This window comes from Equus caballus, chromosome 14, assembly GCF_041296265.1.
Source record: "Equus caballus isolate H_3958 breed thoroughbred chromosome 14, TB-T2T, whole genome shotgun sequence".
In the NCBI taxonomy this organism is placed as follows: Eukaryota; Metazoa; Chordata; class Mammalia; order Perissodactyla; family Equidae; genus Equus; species Equus caballus.
Window position 1 is genome coordinate 21,962,285 of NC_091697.1, and position 16,939 is coordinate 21,979,223.

General features: G+C 41.5%; 1 long non-coding RNA gene across 1 annotated transcript; it reads left to right on the forward strand.

Moving 5' to 3' along the window:
• The first annotated feature begins 580 nt into the window (after nucleotides 1-580).
• On the forward strand, nucleotides 581-10,356 carry LOC138917242 (uncharacterized). The gene is made up of 3 exons (XR_011424977.1): nucleotides 581-758; nucleotides 5,550-5,705; nucleotides 6,221-10,356. It is a non-coding gene; the product is annotated as an uncharacterized lncRNA (long non-coding RNA).
• Nucleotides 10,357-16,939: the final 6,583 nt, after the last annotated feature.

A 16,939-nucleotide genomic window follows, 5' to 3' on the forward strand; every position in this document is an offset into this window, starting at 1 on the left:
TTTCCCCACATTAAACCCAGCATATATGGGGTTAAAACCAAGACACTCATTCCCTGCTTACTCTCTGGCTTCCTGCCTCCAGAATCCGCTATCCTCCATGGAGACAGACACCGTCAAGGACAAGCACCTGGACCATCTCCTCCTCACAAAGAGATACGGGCTGGTGGGAAAGCTGCTGACCAGCAAGGCCATATGCTCCCCCTCCCCTACCTAAACCCCCAAATAAAAACCCTTCCTTTTAGCTTTTTGGAGAGTTTGGAATTTCAGCGTTAGCTGCCCTCTCTCCTTGCTCATCACTGTGCAAAAATAAAATTCCTACTTTCTTCCACCACCCCCGGTGTCAGAGATTGGCTTGCTGCGCAACGGGTGAGCGAACTCACTTCAGGTTCGGTAACAATTTAGCGACCCCGAAGGGACAATGTCCCAGGTGGGCGTCTCACCTGTGGCACACTAGCCTCTGGCTAAAGGCCTCTCTTGGAAGCTGTCCTGCAGCTGCCTGAGCCCCTTGTCTCAGGGACAGCCCCGAGCGACTGGCTGCTAGCCAGACGTCGTTTGGCCCACGGCCCTTTGCTTTGGTGGTGGAAGAAACTAGGATTAGGACTTAGGGAGACGTCTCTTGTAAGTAGCTGGTAGTTTTTGTCTTTGTCCTTGTGTTAACCTTGTGTTTCCAACAGGACCGGCCGAAAATAATGGGTACCTTGGCAGTCCTCTGGGCTCCATTTGTTTTGAAGTCACCGTGACGCCTCAGCCAAATTTTGGTAAGTCCCCCGGGTGTGCACAGCCGAGGTCCCTTGTCCTTGCTCATCTGGGAAGATCTGCATGGCGGGTCTTCATTTGTTGGGCGCCCACCGAGTGCAGGACACGGACTAAGCTGGGACTGGAAGCACTTTGGTGTTTTGTTTTGGTCTTTGTTTTGGCTTCTGTTTGTGGCCAAGTGTTTTTGGGAAAGTGCGCTTGTTTGGTATTTCTTGTTGTTTTTGTGTTTGTCTGTCCTTTTAAAAGTGTTAACATGGGAGATGCTGCATCTATTCCATCTAAGAGCCCCTTTGGAAAAACTTTGGCTAATGGTCGACCTATAGCTATAAGCCAGTGTCTAAAGAGGGATGATTTTCTTTTGTAACACCACGTGGCCACAATATTCTTTGGACTCTGGAGAGAAAAAAAAAATGGCCAAACGATGGATCCTTAACTTGGGAAACTTTTTAGACAGCTCTCATGATAAACAACTGTTTTACTGGTACCTCTGAAAAGACCAAATTAAGAGGAAACTATAATGACTAGTCTTAAGAACTTAATCAAACTTGGGGTCTCAGCTTCTCCTAGTCTTACAGATGCTAATGAAAATGTTAAGTTAACAAAGAGAAATCAGAAAGGGAAGAGTCATACGACTCATCCCAATGGGATAAATGGTACAGATATGAATGAAGTTAAAACAAAGGTTTTAATGAAACACTGCCTAAGATTGGATGGGCTAAAGGGACCCCCTCTATTTGCTCCCCAACATTAAAGGACATCAGACAAATCTGTTCTATTTACCCCAGTTTGAAAAATTTAAAAGATCAGGAGGCAAAAATCAGAGTGAAAAACCTGACCAACAATTGTTTGGGGCAACAGTTAGGCTACTAAGATTAATAAGATTATAAAGATTAAAGTGTTTAAGCTAATATTGTATGAAGAGGTTATGTCAACTTTGCCTGGATGTTTTCTTTGGGAATAAATGTTATGTCTAACTGGGAATGCTTCCGCTGAACAATATTGTAATACCAAAACCTGTTAATAGAATTCTAATGTAAGTTATAATTACAAGTATAAGGGTTAGTAAAACTAAGATAAAGTTTTGTAAAAATTGATATACTTAAACAGGCCAATTTCAGTTCACCCAAACTGATGTATACTATTGGAAAACCAGCTGCAATAATAGGGAGCCTGTTTTAATCTTTTGAGGCTTCTAAATAAAATTAGAAATACTTTACTGCCTCTTTAAGAGAAAATAATTAAATAATTAAACATGCCAGCAGCCAACCCAAATCTGCTGCTTTTGTTTACTCTCTTGCTGAGCTTCCTAGCAAGCTGACCTTCGCTTCAACTCCCTTAAAATTCCTGATCTAAAATTGAACAAGTAAAAATAAGCAACCTTTTGAGATAATTTGGAATTGTAACGACCACTATGAAAACCTGTTTCAGAAGAGGATTCAAAATCTCTCATAATGGAATGCAGTCTTTAATGAATATGCAAATACTTCTAAGAGACGAAGTTATTTAACATGATATAAAATGATCTTTGATGAATGAAAGCCTGTTTAAGTTTGCTGGTTTCATTTAAAATAAACATGTCCTCGAAGTTATCAGCATTGGCTACAATGCAGACATACAGCCTGGGTTTACTGGTTAAATGAGCTCATGTCATCTCTGCTACAGAATTTATCAGCAAAACTCCTAACTCAGTATAATAGCTAATTTTGTTTAATGTCTCATGGAGTTTTTGTAGATGATCTAAATATAATTGTTAAGAACAGATAAACTAAATAAATATATATAATTATATGTATAATAATTATATTGTGATATATGTACTTAAAACAATTGAGGATAATACTTCATGCTGTAACGTCACATGAAGTTTTTAAGAGTAATTGTTAAAACTGGGTAAGAGTTTTAAGTACATTAATTATGTTTTATAGTCTGCATACTTAAAAACAGCTTCCAAAATCTTTTTGGAAGCTTAAATTTTATAACTTTACTAAGTTAAATTAAATAATAACAGTTTATTGGTTATCTAGGTCATTTCCAAATAAGATAAAATATTAAAGGTTAATTACTAAGCATATATTTGTCTGCCTTTGGTTTCTTATATCAAAGAGACTAAAAAGTGTTTAGGTTTATTGATAAACATGTTATATGTATGCTGAGAAATTTTCTATGAGAAAACATATATTTCTAAAAGGTCTGTATACAAAGAAAGTAAAATATATGTTTTCAATAAAAAGATATAAAGAATGGAAATATTTTTGTTTCTTGAGTTGAGAAAGAGAAATTTGTCCTACAGTGCTGGGACAAATTCTGAACATAAAAAAGTAACCAAAGGTTTGTAAAAGCAAAGCCCTAAAGAGATTTATGTATGGTCAAGTTGTCCAGGATTAAAGTAAATCCAATTAAGTAAATAAACTTATATGTCAAAAGTAAACTGGTACAAAATTAAAACTTGGTTTCGTCTTTCTTAAAAGGTTAATTTTCCTAAATTTTTAATCTGCTCTTGATAAAAAGATCATAAAAAGGCTTTTTTTTTTTACTATTTTAACTCTGTTTCCCCTTGACTGTTTCTGTTGTCACTTTGAATAGATACCTGAACATGGTTTCACAGTGAACTTTGTTTCCTATCTGAACAAATGTTTTGAAGCCCTTAATATTTTTGACAAGCTTCCCCTCACACACAAATATTCAAGTCTTGAATAAAAGCTTTCTTTTGACCTGGAAGCGGAGGGAGAGTTTCTCTGGGGATTTTCAGAGGGCCCCTGGGACTTCTCGGAGAAATTTGCTCTCTTCCTATAAGAATGCTAAACTAATAAGGCTTATTTTTTATCTTAAATTACATAAGAAGCATTGTCAAATAAGTAATGATATACTTTCTTAAATGATATTATATAAATGTTACTGATATAAATATTTTAAAAATTATCTGATCAATTCTGATTGTCAGCTATAATCCTGGTTATTATCTCAAAATGTTATATATCACAGAGATGGTCAAATGCCTCTGTCAATTACCATTTTTGAATGTTTTGGCTATTTCACTTTGATGTTTTTTCAAGTATGTTTCATCTTCAGAGAAATTCATGGACAGGACTGACACTCTAGACAAGTTTCTAATAAACGTTCAGATTGTAAAACTAAACTAGGTAAAAATTACAGAACTCCAACAGAGAAACTGATGACCTCACAAACTGCTGACAGAAGATTAAGATCAAGAACCAATTACACAGGACAGAATAAACTGATAGGGATGATTATAATTTTTATGACTTTTTGATTGAGATATTGCTAATTTTTGATGTTTTGCTTTTTTTCAGAGCTAAGAAAACCTTTTTCTCTATTCTCTTAAAGAACTATGACTTACAGCAATTTATAAACAAAATTGAAGCATTTGTGTTTTCCTCCCTATCTGAGCCCCCAAAACGCAAAAACCTCTGATGAGTAAGTATTCTTATTCGTATGGCAATATAGTTATTTGCGTAAGTCCAGTAAGAATGTGTTCTTCTTTTAACAGGACATAATTGGAAACACTGGTTATATTACCAAGGCTTTGACTGGAACATCATATTTAAAAAAAAATACAGGCTTGGATATAACAAGACAGCTTTTGAGGAATGAAGGTTGACATTCTGGAATAAAGCCACTTGGAAATATTGGCCTGGTACCGTGCTTATGGGTTCTGTAGCCTGGTAAGGTTGAGCAAAGAATGTCGCTCCCTCTGGCAGGTACAAGGAACCTCAATATTTTGGGGAACCTCACGAAGAGAGGGATTCACTCAAATCTGTAGGTACTGCAGGCAGAATCTGATAACGTGTCCTTTGCTTGGCTTTCCTTGAGAGACCTTTAAAGATCAACCTGAGATTCCTTATAAGGTTCCAGCAAAGCAGATTTAAAAGAGCCTATATGATCAACTACTATTCTTGCTGTACTTATGTAAATAATTATGCCAAATTTATTAAAACTAGACTTATTTTGCAAACCAGTTAGTCTTAATTTGGCTACGTCTAGTGAAATTGGGGGTGATTTTAGGGAGGAAGATTATGTTTCAATAGAAACCATATACATGTTTATAAATATTGGATTTTAGTTTTTTCAATTATCTTTGAAATTTTTGTTTTACTTCTCTTAACTGGACTGGATCTTGAATTCTTCGTCTCCTGAAATATCTGGCTAAAGACCTCCAAACTAACATTTTCCGGGTTTTTTCCCCATTATTTTCATTTGGAGTCATTGAAAACTAAATCTGCCCTTTTTCCTAAAGCCTCACAAACTGAAGCTGGAGGACCTAATAGAAACTTAAGAGAGATTCATGTCTACTGCTGTGAAGCCACTCAAAATGCTACCTGAGTGCCCGATGACACCATCAGAGACATTTCAAACTGCAAAAGATGCTTTGACCCTGACTTCTAGGAATCTTGATTGGCTGCCCCCTGGGCTCAGAAACTGGTTTGTAATTTGCTCCAATCATTAACCTTGTTTTCTCTTTTTGTTTCTCTAGAAAAACTTCTTATTAAATACCTGGTTACTTATTTACATGATACAGGCCTAACTTCAGGAGCCCACCAGCATCACCGCCTTATTAAAAGACTGGTTCAATGAAATGAAACGACCTACGCCCCATTTAAGCAGGAAGTAGCTAGATCGGTCACCGCCCCAAATCCCTCACTGAAGGATGGACATAAAATAGGGGGGAAGTTGATACCGACCCTGGTATCAGTTTCCCCACATTAAACCCAGCATATATGGGGTTAAAACCAAAACACTCATTCTCTGTTTATTCTCTGGCTTCCTGGCTCCAGAATCCGCTATCCTCCATGGAGACAGACACCGTCAAGGACAAGCACCTGGACCATCTCCTCCCCGTAAAGAGATACGGGCTGGTGGGAAAGCTGCTGACCAGCGAGGTCATGGGCTCCCTCCTCTCTGCAAGTCATCTCAAGGCCAAAGACAGGCAGGTGGGAAAGCTCTGACCAGCAAGGCCATGTGCTTCCCCTCCCCTACCTAAAACCCCGAATAAAAACCCTTCCTTTTAGCTTTTCGGGGAGTTTGGGATTTCAGCGTTAGCTGCCCTCTCTCCTTGCTCATCGCTGTGCAAAAATAAAATTCCTACTTTCTTCCACCACCCCCCCCCCCCGCCCCCCCGCCCCGGTGTCAGAGATTGGCTTGCTGCGCAATGGGTGAGCGAACTCACTTCAGGGTTGGTAACAGTAGTAAAAAGAATGAGATTCACTCTCTCCCTCAGGCACTTTCCAGGGACTTTCTTGAACTCTCTAAACCTCAACTTCTTCATCTGTCAAATGGAAATAATATACATACTTTGAGGACTTTGGGAAGATTAGGTACGTGCAGGTCAGCAATTGCGCCTTTCTGCCTCTCCAGCTGGTTATAGCACTGAAATTCAAGTACATTTTCAAGTGTTTTGTTTGCATTTATTGAATCATTTTACACTTTCTTTTGTTTTTAAAAACAGATGTGTATTGAGAATGTTTTAAAATTCCTCTTTGAAGAGAGACCCCCTGATGGGGAAAAAAAGAAGAAAGGGAAAGGAAACCAGGAATTCGGTCCTATTTCCTTCTGCTGCTGTCAATCACTGTTCTCCCCCTCCAGGCCAGGGCCCCTCACAGGCAGAGAAAAAGAAAGAGACTTTCTGCTCACAATTCAAATGAACCGCTTTTATGACCATATTTTTTCCTTCTGAATTGATATCTCCCTGTGCCACATTTTTTAGCCTTTTAAAAAACTGCCAGAAATGATTAGAAAGGAGAACAAAAGGACTGGAGACTCTGAAAGGTAAGGACTCCCACGTTTGAATTCAATCCTCTCTTTTATTATGCAAATAGGTCCCCTTGGAGTCTGCCTTCCAAGTGTGATTAAATGGAGACTCTTGGGATAAATGGAGCGCAGATGCAGAAATAAAGGTTCCACACTTCTCAAGTCCTCTTTTCTCGGAAGCCAAATACCTCCCCTCTCCACAGCCCAATTATTTTCTTCGGAATGTGGTCCGTGTTCCCTGGGGGAAAAGGCATTTTGAATTATTATTACCGGTTAAGAGATAAAAACAAAACAAAACCCCGATTCTCTCATTTCCTAGAGCTGCCTCCATCATCCAGGTTCAGATCTGGGTGGTGTTTCCCGCCTGATAGTGGAAATAATGCCTCGCATTTCCATCAAGTGCTTCGTGTGTGCCAGACACGGTGCCAAGCACCCTCTCCATCCGTTCTCTCTTCCATCCTGCCCACAGCTGCATGAGGTGGGCACTGGCTCTGATTATCTTTCGTTGCAGATGAAGAGTCCAAGACGTACCCAGGTGGAGTCACTCAGCTAGTAAGCACCAAAACCAGGATGGAAACCCAGAGGCAGGTTTAAAGAGTTGGCTCCACTACACGACATGCACAGAACCCCACTGACAGGGGCCCATACCTGGATTTTGCATCATTCTGGACCCTGGGCTTCCAGAAGCAGAGTCAAACAGGAAGACTGGCAAAATGTGCTCAAAAGAAAAAGAAAGAATGAATGGATACCAAGCTAAGAACAACGCAGGATGGTAGAGCAGAGAGAACATGGGCTTCGGAATCAGAGCTGTGGGTTCCAGTGTCAGCCACGCCAGGGGCCTGGGGTGTGGCCTGTGCAAGTTGTTTTGCCTCTCCAGGTCTCACTTTTCTCATCCATCAAATGGTGCCAGAAACAGCTCCCTCTCAAGGGTGCAGGGAGGATGAAATACAATAATCCACAGGGAAGCTCTTCATTAATTTCATAGCATTTTGTACAGAGAGACACACAATTTATTGTGCAAACCAGGGTGATTGAGAACAGAAGGTGTCATTAACAATGACACCCAGTCAACTTGAATGCATGGCCATCCTTGCTCTAAGTGTGCAAATTGTCACCTCGGCTTCTCTAAGATGCTCCAGGAGTAGGGCCCTTGGAAGTGCTTACCCAGGTCGTTAATTCTGCCCTTCAGGCCCCTGACTTTGAGCACTGGCTGTGTCCTACCAACCTGCTAGTCTCCAGGCCAGTCATAGGATCATGTGCTTTTCCGTTTAATTCAACAGAGGTTGAGATGATTGACACTGGAGTCTTATTTTATGTATTTGAATCCAATTTTTGCCTCTTACAGGATGTATGACCTTGGGCAAGATATGTAACCTCTCTGTGCCTCAATTTTGTCTCCTGCAAAATGTGAGTTCATGAGTTTTGTAAGGTTTGGGTGCCGAGCACAGTCCCTCATTAACTGGTGGTTTCCCTTCTTTTCTTTACATGAACCATGGAGACTGTTCAAATATTTATTGAAATTTGAGCTTCAGAGAGGACAATGAAAATTAGATTGAGTTGGTTGTAATAGTCTGTTATATTTAAGTGAATACTGCAAGAAAAAATACCCTGTTACATGGACTTGTCCTTATGAGTAATAATAATGGTACCTGGAGCAGAAACCATGGATGAGACAAATAGAAATGCCAAGCAATAGGATTTGTTGGAGTATATTGTAGAAGGGATATTTCAATCGTATGTGAAACATGCTCTTTGAGGGTATATAACCACTCTGTACACCCTACTTCTTTGGTACCTATCCTTCCCTCAGGAAGGAAGGCCCCAGGCCATGGTCCTCACATTTTGGCTCAGAATAAACTCACCCAAATTTTCATTTATAGATCGGTTATGGATTATTTTCATTGCTGTTTCTTGGCATAGTCTGCAGGATTTCAGAGAAACCCACCAGAGACCACCTGGAATCTACGCTGAGCTGGTATTCAGTACCAATGAGGGTCCATTGAGCCCCCCAGAAATAAGGAGGAACCCTGGACCTGAAACCCAGACCTCCTTATTTTAAGTTGACAGTCCAAGAGTTTATATGAGCTGGTTAAGGTCTTAAAACTAGGTGTCTTAAGGGGGTACTGGTACATACCCTAGGTAAGAGGAATTTCATAGGCCAGAGGAGCCTAGAGGAACTTGGGAGTGAATGGGGCAGGCTGACCTTTCAAATTTGGCTTTAAATTGGAAAGAATTGCATTTATAAAGTCTGAACAAACTGCTTGATAGAGAAATGAGAGACTCAATGTGTTCAGCTCCAAAGAAAAGGGACACCCACTCCTCTCGGCGTTTTCTGCCCAAAAGGCATCCTTAGGTGACTGAGGACCTCAGTGGGAGTGTCAGAGGATCAATTCTAGTGACGTGCAGCTGTCCCATAGGGAACTCCACTCTCATTCATGGTAATTAATTATGGCTCATCTGGGGACGTGCATATAAAGGCTGGTCACCCAAACACTCCGAGCCCCCATGGTGGTTTTAGACTGCCAGAGGGAGAAACTGAGGCACATAAGAGGGCGTTTATGACTTTTCTCTAGGGAGTAACGCTCACAAGCAGTACATTTTCTGACCCATTACACTGTCCTTAGAAGATGTTCAGACTTTATAACAAAACAAAATTAAAAGAGAAGCAGGAATCGAGCTTCTAAAACAGCCCGATCAGTTTTCGAATAGGCAGCCTCTCTTCCCAGCTCTAGTTGGCTTCATACTGTGACTGCAGTTGCTTAACAAAGGGGAATATTCCCAAGCCAGATTCCTAAGGCTAAAAGAAAGAAAAAAAAAGAGGAAAAGACCTAGGAAAACAAGTTTTCCACTGTGGTCTGCTATGAGAGACCTGACTCAGAAATCTAAGGGAAATCTTTGTTGTATCTGTCTGTTGTTTGCGTGTGTCTATGCATGTTACAACTGTGTGGTATTGTACCTCCGGCTGGTACAATTTCTAAAGAGCCCTATTCGATTGACTTAAAGTAAGCACTTACAAAAGTTTTTCTAAGTAGAACTAATGCACATGTCTTTCAATTTAACATGAGATGGAATAACTTTTGGTAAATGAAAGCTTGTTTAAGTTTGTTGGTTTAATTAAAACAGGTATGTCTGCAGAGCTATCATCATGGGATATGATGCCGACGTGCAGCGTTTATTCTGTATTTATTGGTCAGATAAGTGATGTTACCTCTTACAAAATGTTAACAAAAATAATAACTTAAAATGATGGCTAATTTTGTCTAATGGCTCATGAAGCTTTATAGGCAATCTAAATGATTATTGGGAACAAGTAAGTGAATAGATGTGAAAAAGATGAATGTTGGGTGAACTTTTAACAATAATTATATGTTACATGTATGTATTTAAAATAGCTTCCAAAATCTCTTTGGTAACTTGAAACTTTGAAGTTTTGCTAGGTTAATTTAAATGATAAAGATTCATTAAGTATCTAGATCATCTCTAAATAAGATAGAGTATTGGACATTAATTACTAAATGTAAGTTTGTCTACTTTTGTCTTTTTATTACCAGAAAAACTAAAAGGTGTTTAGGTCTATTGGTAAACATGTCTTGCGTTATGAAGTAACATGTTTCTAGAAATTATAAAAGGTATTCATAAATTTGCCAAGCCACAAAATGCTAAAAAATGTTTATAATTGCTTATTCTTAATTTTCACTAAAAATTAAGGTATCTGAAGGTTAAAGAATTCTAATATATGCGATTAAAGCTACTGGAAATTAATAAGGAAAACATATTTGTATTCAAGGAAAGTAAGGTGTAAGTTTTCAGTAAAGAAGTTATAAAGAATGGAAATATTTTGTTTGGTTGGTTAAGAAAGATAAAATTTGTCCTAAAGTATTAGTAGGAAAAAAGAAAGACATTGGACAAATTCTGGATGTAAAAGAAAGTGACAAAAAAGTTGGTGGAAGTATAAACTCTGAGGAATCTTATGCATGGTCAAGCCAGCTAAGATTGAAATGAATCTAATTAAGTAAATGAGTTTAACATGAAAAAGTAAACTGGTACAAAAATTAGAATCTGACTTTCTCTCTTAAAAGGATAATTTTCTTAAACTCTAGTCTGCTCTTGATAAAGAGGTTATAAAACGTTTTTCCTTCTGAGTAAGTTTACCCAAAGGACAGAAGATCTATGTTTTGTTAAGATAATTTCCTCTGTTCAAAACAACTGAGGTCTCTATTCAGATTTTTTTACTGTTTCTGTTGTCACTTTGGTTAAATATTATTAACCATTGTTTCAGTGACCCTTGTTTCATGATGACAAGATCAGCAACCTCTTGATCTTGTTTAAAAAAGTGTTTTAAAGCCTTTTGATATTTTTGACAAGCTTCTCCCTCAAAAAATATTCAAGTCCTGAATAAAGGCTTTCTTTTGACCTGGATGAAGGAAGAGAATTTCTCTGAGAATTTTCAGAGGGCCCCTGGGACTTCTCAAGGAAATGTGTTCTCTCTTCCTATAAAGATGGGATACTAATTAGGCTTGTTTGGGATGCTAAATTGCATGGGAAGCATTGTCAAGTAGATGATGATAAACCTTAGGTTATATTATGTAGGTAAATATTATTCACTATTTTAACCCTGCTACCTTGCTTCCAACATCACAAGGGGAGAAGACCACGACTGCATTCTATTGTTTAACTTGGTTTACAGATAGGTCTTACTTGAACAATAAGCAAGGATATTATCAAGCTGGATATGCTGTCCGGCCCCAAGGATGCTTGCTACTTTCTATTAACTCTGCTAATGCAGTAAAAAGATTTCCTTCCATAGGCTCAGGAAATTGCTACAGAAATATATATATATTGGAAACTCTCCCACAGTGGCTCATACAGCCTCTACTTATTGTGCTATATGCCCCAAAATAATCTAGAGAAACCACTTCATGAGTCACAAGGCCACTTTCCCCTTCCTAAGGGACCCTTTGAGGTATAACAATTGTACTTTGTCCAAATGCCGCCATCTCAAGGATAAATATATCTTGTAATGATCTGTATGTTCTCACGTTGTGTTAAGGCCTTTCCTTGCAGAAGAGTGACATTAGGCTTTAGGTAAATTATTATTGAAAAGGATAATTGTTGTTGGAGGCATTCCTACAGAGTTACACAGTGACTGAGGAACTCATTAAATCTATTGGTAATATTTGGCAAATATTGCAGCATTTCCACTGTGCTTACCATCCCCGATCCCCAGGACTGATGGAAAGAACTAATGGCACAGTCAAAGCTTAATTGGCAAAGCTTTCAGAAGCAATTACTCTCTCATGGCCAAAAGCTCTTGTGCTCGTGTTCCTTAATCTTAGATCTACACTTTTTGTAAACATCGGCTGTCTCCTTTTGAAATAATAATAAAACAGCCTATGCAGTTAAATGAAGAAATATATGAACCAACTTTGCGTAAGGGATGTATTACATTGTTGTCAGGGTCTTATTGAGGTGCTTAAAAGAAATGAAAGATTGATAGCTGACTCTTTCACAGAGAGCTCCCAGAACTTAAGGATCATGGACTATAACCTGGAGAATTTGTTTATCGAAAGAGACATCAAATCAAAGACTCTATGCAGCCCTGGTGGAAAGGACCACACCAGGAGGAGAAGAAGATGGCATCTGATGTAGACAGCTGTCCCAAGACTCCGGATCAGGCCTGTATTCCCAACCTTATGTCTCCTCACTTAAACCTTTGTTATGCTTAAACTGTATACCTATTTTATAATTTGTTTGGGATACTATCATACTTAAAGAAAGTGATAAATTTGAAACAGACTGGTCTTGAAGGCCAGGAATTTATCGAGTGACTCCTAACAGAACTCAATGGTTTTGCTGAACAAATCTTCGGCCTTGGCTACTGCCTGGATGGCTAAAACACTGCACCCTGAGTTTCCTTTAAAAGTAGGGAAGGCGTCAGGCTGAGTTAAAACCTATTGCCAATCTCCCTCTCTTTAAGGCCAGATGGGCTCATTCAGTGTCCACTGGTATGGCCACCAAGCGGCTATATTTGCTCCTTCTTTGGGGCTAAAAGATGTCGTTATTACATATGGAAGCCCTGACTAAATTTACTCAAGAAGCCCTTAATGATAGTCAAGGAGGAACAGCCTTATTAAATACCAAAATGTCTTTAATGAGAAAGGCTGTCCTTCAGAACAGAATGGCTTTAGATATTCTTACTGCATCCCAAGGTGGTACCTATACAATCATTCAGACTGGATGCTGTGCTTTTATATGTGATGGATCTTCCAATGTGTCATCTCTGCTAAAGCACATGAAAGAACAGGTGAACGCCTTATGTGATCCTACACCCAGTTTGATTTGTTTGGTTGGCTCCCTTCTGTTATGGGTTCCCTTTTTCTATCTGGATTACAATTCTTATTTCTATTACTTCTTGAAATTCCTGTACAAATCATAATATTCAAACTCGTTGTTTTCTTTACTTTGTGTTGTAAGACTGGCATACAAACTAGAATAATGGTTGCTTGGTGACTCCAGATGGTTGATCTATCTTATAACCTTGGACAAATTTCCTTTTCTGATAAGGACTATGTCTAAGAACTCATTTTAAACTAAAGTTTTCAAATATGTTGAATTCTTATCATCTTTACTGTACTTGTGCTATGATCATATGCAATGTAAACCCGAGGTGTCATAGAAAAGCACATATACAATGTGCAACAATCTAAAATTAATTGAAAATTATATAACATATGAAATACTTCCTTTGTGAATATATATACCTCTATGCTTGTCAACTATTTCCCCCCAACGTAGACAACTGGGCAAACAAATGAGATGAAAGCCTGGCACCGAGGGACACGATGGACCCAGGGCAGGCAGCAACCACCCTGGCACAGAGGGACAATATTTTGATCATCAATGCTTTCATAGATCAAAAGGGGAAAATGACAAATAGAAATGGCAAGCAATAGGATATATTGGAGTATATGAGGAAGCCATTTGGTGTAAAGCTAATTCGACCTGACTTGGATTTTCCAAAGGTCCTGACATGGCCATTGAGCATGCATTGTACATCCGCATTAAGCATTTCCTATGGTAAGAACGAATGCCCTTAAGATAAAGATGCAACTTCCCCCCACATTGGCATTTCCTTAAGGATAACCATCTTTGCCTAGGCTAGGAACTGACTGCTGTGCTCACCTGTGACCACCTAGCTTGAGACAACAGATCTGTCACCCTGCTGTGTCCCCTGAGACAGCAGACCTACTACCTGCTGTGTCCATCAATCGCTGTGCCGACAGAGCAGTCATGTGACTATTTGTAAGAGGGACATTTCAATCATATGTGAAACATCCTCTTTGAGGGTATATGACCACTCTGTGCACCCCACTTCTTTGGTGCCCTTCCTTCCTTGGGGAAGGAAGGCCCCTGGCCATGGTCCTTACATTTTGGCTCAGAATAAACTCACCCCAATTTTCACTTACAGATTGGTTGTGGATTATTTTTGTTGACAAATGCTCTGATGCAGCCCACCCCCCCCCGCCCCCACCGGCCCTCCTGAGTCAGCCTGTGAGCTGACCACGGCCCTCCTCGGCATCTGCGTCTCTCTTCTCTGCCCGGGCCTTCTCTCTGTCTCTTCTCTCTGCCTCCCAGGGCAGCCCTTACGTCTTGGGACTGAGGGTCTGGATGAAAGCACAGCCTCCCATCTGTGGGGACATGATTCTGATGTGACTCCCTGCTGTTTCTCAGGCCCTTGGAGGGCCTGAGCCCCAGGTGCCCACAGCAGGAGCCCCTCAGAGCGACGCCCTGCTCCAGCTTCCCTCCCTTCCCTCTCCCCAGTTCCCCGCTGTGCTTCCTGGGTTTGCCTTATAAATAAACCATGAAGCCGAGTCTTACCTTTTGAGGAAGCCAGACTGAGCTGGTGGCTGGTAACAGCTCTGGTCTGAATGTTTGTGTCCCCACAAATGCATATGTTGGAACCCCAACCCCCAAGGTGTTGGGAGTAGGAGGTGGGGCCTTTGGGAGGCAATCAGGTCGTGGGGTGGAGCCCTGATCCATGGGATTGGTGCCCTTATAGAGAGACCCCAGAGAGCTCCCTCACCCCTTCACGGCGTGAGGACACGGCGAGGCTGTCCATGAGGACGCAGACTCTCACCAGACACTGAATCTGCTGGCAGCTTGGTCTTGGACTTCCAGCCTCCAGAACTGTGAGAAACAAATGTCTGTTGTTTATGAGCCATGCAGTCTGTGGTATTTTTGTTACAGCAGCTCAAACAGACTCAGACAGTGACCAACACATATTAAACGCCGGCTGTGCACCCGCTGCTGAGCACTTTACCTGCCCCACTGTGTGCATTCTTCAGAAAACCTTATGAGGCAGGTAGTATTACTATCTCTATTTTACAATTGAGAAAACCGAAGCTCAAAGACGTAAGCGATTTGTCCGAATTCACACGGCGGCTTAGTAATTTTCCAGGACAGAGGACCTGGCCCAAACCCAAGTCTGCACTGGTGGATTCTGTTCCGACATGTCTGTTTCATGAATTTGATCTGAGGCATCTCATTCAAAGGGACCTTGGAGACCACCTCAGTGTGGGGGTGGGGGGCGTGGAGAAGATGTAGGCTATAGAGATCTATGGATCATGAGTTAGTGATGAAATTGGGATTCTGATCGATAGAAGAGCCTAGCGGGCCTTAGGGAGAGGCCATAATTGTGTTCTGAGGACCTAACCAGAGGCATAAGGAGCGAGTTCGCTGACAAAAGCCATTTCTGCTGTGCTCACGGGAGGGGGTCTTCCTAGAGCAGGAGGGGTGCCCCGTATTGTTCTCTGAAGCACATGTCCCATGACAGGGGTCGGCAAACAAAACTCTTCTCTAGGCTACAGCACCTCCCAAACTCGGGTCTGTGGCCTTTGAGGGCCTGCTGACCTTGGGGAAACTGAGGCATCTCTTCTGGCAGTCTACGCTGAGCACAGAGTGCTTTCCTTTCCATCATGGACTCTGGTCTCCATGGCGGGACTTCTGATGCAACTTCACTGAGGAGAAGCCTTTAATTTTAGCTCTTGCCAATGAATTTATGATCAGATTACCAGGGAACTTAATTTCGAAATTAGACAAACTCCAAGAAGGAAAGTGTATTTTTTCTTTTTTTTTTGAAGAAGGTTAGCCCTGAGCTAACATCTGTTGCCCATCCTCCTCTTTTTGCCGAGGAAGATTGGCCCTGAGCTAACATCCATGCCCTTTCTCCTCTACTTTATTTGTGGGACACTCACTACAGCATGGCTTGATAAGCGGTGTGTAGGTCCACACCCGGGATCCAAACCGGCAAACTCTGGGCTGCCAAAGCCAAGTGTGAGAACCCAACTGCCATGCCACCGGACTGGCCCCTGTATTTTTTTTAATGAGGAGGAAATTAGAGTCTGGACAGCATCTAAGGGAGAGGACAGAGCAGTGGGGATGCTGAAAAGCTGCCTTTGTCCTCCCTCGTAGAGGGGTGCAGACCCCTTCCTGGCTGGGGGGTCCTCAGGTGAGCCACATAGCTTTTCTGCTCCTCAGTTTCCTCATCAGTGCAATGGGGATGACACAGGTTCCCATCTCATAGGATTGCTGTGGCGTCTAAACGGCGGTGCATGCAGATCGCTTAGCATAGGCCCTATGCATAATAGATGCTGGATAAATATTAGCAGAGTGAAGGGTTTATTGGGCATATTGTGCAAGGAAGACAAAGCAGGGAGGAGGCAGGGAGACCTTGAGATCTGAGATTCGGCCAATGCAGCACCAAGTTCTAGAGCGAAGATTGTTTTTAGAAGAATCAGCTTTGGACAGAAATGGCCAGGCCCAAGTACCCCTGTCACACTTGGTCAGGGGCCGCGGCTTCTGGGGAAGAGCTGGCTTCAGTTAGAACTAGGATGCTGAGCTGGGTCCTGAGGACTGCAGCAGCAGGAGGCCAGCAGCCAGCCGCACTTGTAACTGAAAGGCAAACATTCTGAAGGAAACCGGAGCACGCCCCCTCCCTGGTGCCACTGGGAATCTCCTGGTAAGCAGACCCAGTTCCTAACCCCACTCAGGTCTGCCACCTCCTGAGAAACTGGTCGTTCTCTGGTCTCTATCCAGTTTGGAAAACCCCACCCCACCCATGGGGACTGGTTTCTCCCCGGGATCCACCTCCATCCCCCAGCAGTGCGTTTCCTCAAATCCCAGTCTGTCTAGAGCAGAACCTCATGGAGCCAGGGGGCTGGGGGGACAGCCAGGGGTGGCCTTGGGGCTCCAGCTCCCTCAGCACAGGCCCAGGTGTGGGTGTCATCCATATGTACTTGCTTTGACCTCTCCCCACCTCTGTGCTAGAGACACACCGTCTGTAATCTCAGTTGCCCAGCAGCTAAGTGAGGATAAAGTTCTTTCCCTCTATCACTGCTCCCAGGGAGAGCTGAGCTCT